The sequence below is a fragment of the Priapulus caudatus genome, unplaced genomic scaffold (assembly GCF_000485595.1).
Source record: "Priapulus caudatus unplaced genomic scaffold, Priapulus_caudatus-5.0.1 Scaffold2089, whole genome shotgun sequence".
Classification (NCBI taxonomy): domain Eukaryota; kingdom Metazoa; phylum Priapulida; class Priapulimorpha; order Priapulimorphida; family Priapulidae; genus Priapulus; species Priapulus caudatus.
In genome coordinates, this window is record NW_014579150.1 from 23,152 (window position 1) to 28,912 (window position 5,761).

Sequence of the window (5,761 nt, forward strand, 5' to 3'; positions counted from 1 at the left end):
CACAACGACACACACACACAACACACACACACGACACCGGCGACAATCACGCACGCACGAGCACCACACACACGCACGCACACCAGCACACACACACGCACGCCATCACGCGCGCAATTGCGCACGAACGCGCACGCGGGGTGGACGGATGACAGTCACCACGGTGTTTAGCGTCTCGTGACGTCACAGGACGTCATCGCGAGGATGCTGCGTGAGTCATGGGTACCACGCACACGTCATAGACGGTGTTGTTACGATGCAGTCAGCATCCATTGGTAGCGATGGCCCTCCCGCTCCTTCATGTAACGTTGCCTACAATCAATCAAAGTGTTCTTGCTTCTAGTAGATTTGACTTTTTGCTAGGCAGTAGAATCACGTCTACTAGACCAGCAGACTACCAAGACTAGCCTGCAAGTCACGTCTAAACACGCCACCACCACAGCCGCCGCGCACCCACCCACACACACACACACACACGCACGCCGCACGCACGCACACACCACACACACACACCACCACAGCCAGCCAAAAATTACGTTTTTTTTTTACGAGAGCTCTTTTTGATTTGTATGAAAAAAGAGCTCTCGGCTAATTTTTTTTACGGGAGCTATTATAGCTTGGCCAGAAGCTACTTTTTACATGCCATGATTTTTTTTTTTTTTTTGTAAAAATTTTCATAATTCTTGATGCCACTGACTCTCAATATCATTCATGCAGCATTCAGCACTCAGCCACCAGTATCAGGATATCACTATCAGTGTTAAGAAATCGTCAACAAATTACATTCGATGCACATTTTTTAATCTCATTTTACTTGACTAAGAAACGCATATCCATTCTTATTTAATTTCATTCACAACAGACAGACATATGCACTACACAGTACACATAGTCAGGTAACCTGAAAAGACAGGCAAATCAATAATTAATAAGTCATTTAGTAATGATGGTATGGTTATTTTCCAAGTTTTTTTTTTGCTTATTTCTTTTCATCTTTCAACTTTCTTTTACATCGACTGCAGCCAAGTTCAGAACTTCAGAGAGAGTTTTTAAGTTCTTTTGAGTATGTTAAGAAAAAACGTGTGCTACTGTAATGGCTCTAGGAATGCGACGGGAGTTTCTGGGCAATGGTTTTACTTTCGCTTTTCTCCTCCCCAGTCCACGCGTACCCCATGCATAGATCAGATGCTGTCGCAGCATCCGGCAAAAGTTTTTACCAATGTGCCTTAGAATACAGTTTACATGCTTCTATATAATCTAACATGAATAAAAATAGTTCCACTTTTTATATCAGTTAAGAAATATACGAATTCAGTTAACAGCTTTGATTACGCGCGTGTCAGGTTGTCACTGTCGTGGCCCTCACTCCCCACGCGTAACCTCTGCCCCGATATAAAAAACTTATTGTTACGCGATCAATAAAAACAGTGGCTAAAGACTTTGGTTTTCTACATGCCCGCAATTGATTTCTTAGAACTGGCGGGTTTTTTGTTCGGTGGCGCAATCATGCGTTGAGGGAGGGGCTAACCATAGTATTCATGCGAATATGAGAGGAAAAAGTGCCGGTCAGAGCGACCGGCGAGTTTTGTAGGAGATGGTGGCCCGAGCAAAATTGGTGGGCCTCCGGCCTCCGGTTTCGAGACGCCCTGTCCGGCGGCACGCGAAGCGATTTTTTCTCGTATATCTTTCCCACATATTTTCGCTCTCCGTAAATTGTTTGTTACCAGAGCGCTTTGAAAGCCTGACGGGAGCGAAATCGCCTCGCCGCGCCCGGTGTAATTTTTTCGCTTGACACACACACACAGGCGGCCTGGGTAGCGCACACACACACACGGGCCGCGCCACACACATGTCACATTCCACACGCACGCACAGCCACGACACAAACACACACACCACACACACACACACACACACACAGACGCAGGGTGGCACACGCACACACACACACACGCACGCAACGCACGCACGCAGCCACGCACTCGCACGCACGCACGCACAATCAAACACGACACACACACACACCACACGACACATACCACAACACACATACCACACACACACACCACACACACACACACACAACACACACACACACACACAGCACACATGCCGGCCTGGCATAGTGCACACGCACACACAGGCAGCTGTATGTATCGGCATGCCACACACGCGATGTCCGGGGGGCGTTAATGCGCATCGCTGTATTATGTAGGCCAGAAGCAGTCGGGCAGAGACAGCCGGCCAGCAAACAGACAACAGACCTACCCTAGCCCTAGACCTCGTGTGTGTGATGCTGTGGCTGTGTGGTGTTGTGTGTGTTGTGTGGTGGTTGTGTGTGTGTGCGTGCGTGCGTGCTGCGGCTGGCGTTAGCGTGCGTGCGTGCGTGCGCGTGCGTGCCGGTAACATCAATCAATGTTAGCTGCTGTTAACAACAGTACCATAACACACATTCTTTCACGTGCCTGCTAACATGCACTCATCTCTAGCAGTGCTGTAACATACACACATTCTTTACACGTGGCTCTACATGCACTCATTCTAGCAGTGCTGTAACATGTACACACTCCTCCCGTGCCGTAATCATGCCACTCATGCTAGCAGTTTTGTAACAGGACACCACATTCTTGTCACGTGTCCTGTAATATGCACTCATTCTTTCCCATGCGGTACCATGCCACACGTAACTGTGTCTCAAGAGTCTATAACTATTATTCACAGATAATCGTGTATGTGTGTGTGCTGTGCCGTGGCGTGCGTGCGTGCGTGCGTGCGTGCGTGCGCGCGTGCGTTGCGTGTGTGTGTGTGTGTGTGTGTGTGCGTGTGTGTGTGTGTGTGTGCTGTGTGTGTGTGTGTGTGTTGTGTGTTGGTGTGTGGTGTGTGTGTGTGTGTGGGCGCGTCGCGTGTGTGTGTGTGTGTGTGTGCGCCGCAGTGTATGCGCGCGCGCTCGTAGGTGGCGGGCGTGCTGCGCTGCGTGCGTGGCGAGTGTTGGCGTGCTGCCCTAGTGCTACTAGTATATATCAGCAATCGTGTTTGCAATAGGCACATATGCCCAAACAATTGCCCCCCCCCCCCCACCTCACCTGAGGCTGACAGCAATCATTACTACCTGACGCACGCTTACATCAACAACCACCCCCCGTCGGTGTTGGTTCATCTTCTAGAGTAATGTATGTGGCGTTGTGTATGTGTGTGTGTGTGTGTGTGCTGTGCGTGCGTGCGTGCGTCGGGCGTGCGTGGCGTGCGTGCTGCGTGCGTGCGTGTGTGGCGTGTGTGTTTGGGGGCTTCGCCTTAATAGCATTGCGAACTTCTTTCCACTGGGGAGTACGTTTTTGCCCTGCTCGCATGAAATATGCAGACCAGTCGGTGTAAACCATCAGCTTCCTGACGGTGTTCGCTAATTATAAAAAAATATATTGTGGAGGGAGGGAAGAAGGCAGCGCGGGAGAAAGTGGAGGGAGTGAGAAAGAGACAGAGAGAAAGAGAGAGAGCGAGACAGACAACAGACAAAGAGATAGATTGGGGAGTAGAGAGAGAGAGAGAGAGAGAGCAGAGAGAGAGAGAGAGAGAGAGCAGAGAGAGAGAGAGAGAGAAAGAGAGAGATAGAGAGAGAGACAAATAGACAAAGAGATAGATGGGGCAGGGAGGGAGGGAGAGCAGAGCAGAGAGGAGAGAGGAGAGAGAGAGACGAGAAGAGAGAGAGAGAGAGAGAGAGAGAGACAGACAAACAAAAAAAAAAAAAAAAAAAAAAAAAAAGACAAAGAGATAGATGGGGAGCGAGGGAGGAGGGGAAGCGAGAGAGAGAGAGAGAGAGAGAGAGAGAGGAGAGAGAGAGAGGGAGAGCGAGAGAGAGAGAGAGAGGAGAGAGAGAGAGAGAGAGAAGAGAGAGAGAGAGAGAGAGAGAGAGAGAGAGAGCGAACAGTCAGATAGAGACAGAACAGAGATGCAGAGAGAGAGAGAGAGAGAGAGAGAGAAGAGAGAGAGACAGAGACAGAGACAGAGACAGAGACAGAGCACAGAGACAGAGACAGAGAACAGCAGACAGAGACGAGACAGAGACAGAGACAGAGACAGAGACAGAGGACAGAGACAGAGACAGAGACAGAGACAGAGACAGAGCACCAGAGAAGAGACAGAGACAGAGAGAAGAGAAAGAGAGAGAGAGAGAGCAGACAGAGACAGAGCAAACAGGACAAAGAGATAGATTGGCGAGGGAGCAGCAAGACAGCAGACGAGAGCAGAGGAGAAGAGAGAGAGAGAGAGAGATGGAGAGAGAGGAGAAGAGAGAGATAGATAGAGAGAGACAGGCAGACAAGAGATAGATGGGGAGGGAGGGGGAGAGAGAGAGAGAGAGAGAAAGAAGGGCAAGAAAGACAGAGAAAAAAGAGAGAGAAAAAGAGAGAGGAGATGAGAAGAGAGAGAGAGAGAGAGAGAGAGAGAGAGAGAGCAGACAGAGATCAGGACACAGCAGACAGAGACTAGACGGGGAGGGGGAGAGAGAGAAGTAGCTTGTATATACGTTTGCGTATCGTACAGGAGAGACTTGACATTAGCAGACTCGCTGCTGCTGTCGGCGCGATGCGGAAGATGGATTCGATTTAACTTCTTTAGATTCTGTTACAACATTGCTCGTAAACACACGATGGTGGCGAGCACACACTCACACACACACGCACGCACGCACGCACGCACACGCGCACACGCACACGCGCACACGCGCACACGCACACCCACGCACACACACGCACGCACACACACACACACACGCTCACGCGCGTGCGCGCACGCACGCACTCTAAACACGCACACACACGCACGCACACACACACACACACACACACACACACACACACACACACACACACACACACACACTCACACACGTACGCACACGCACGTACGCGCACGCGTATCCTCACTATAACACTGTCTTTGACACAGACCTTCATGATCCACCGGGCACCCCACGCGTCCGACCCACACACCCATAGAACACAACTACGCTCATACAGCTTTTTAAACTTCTTTCAGCCAGTGCGACATTTTTTTCGCTAGCTAGCTTTGTTGGTTGGTTGTTTTTAGCGGCGGCTGCGGTGATGTTGGACACGTTGCTTCGTCGCCCGCTGTACGCGTGTTTATGCAGCTGTAGCTGTTATGTGAGGGGCATCCAACCCTAGCTGCAGCTCCCGCCTCTACTGTCAACCACCCACCCCATCCAATCCATCCCATAATCGTTCACGCGTAGACGAGCGCACACACGCGCACACACGCACGTACACGCACGCGCACACGCACACACACACGCGCACACGCACACACACACGTACACACACACACACACACACACACACACACACACACACACACACACACACACACACAGGCCGGTAGGTCGGTGGGTGGGTAGGGCGGTGGGTGTGTCGGTGCGTGGGAGGTTGGGGAGTACGTGAATGGGTGGGTGGTTGGTGGTGGGTGCTAGCAAACATGGCAGGGTACTACACCGCTATAAGGATAATAGATCCACTGCGCTCGCTACGGCTCGACCATAGAGTCATTCGTATAACAACACAATCAGTACGTTACTGAACTACGGAAACCACTATAAGTCAGTTAAATAAGACATGGAGCGGGTACAGGATTTTAACGGAGTGTTTTTTTTTCTGGTGCTTAAGAAGCGTTGCGAACCGCAGGAACGCCAACCTATGCAATGATGGTGAGTGGAAAATGCCCGAATATATATATGTATAATATATATATATAT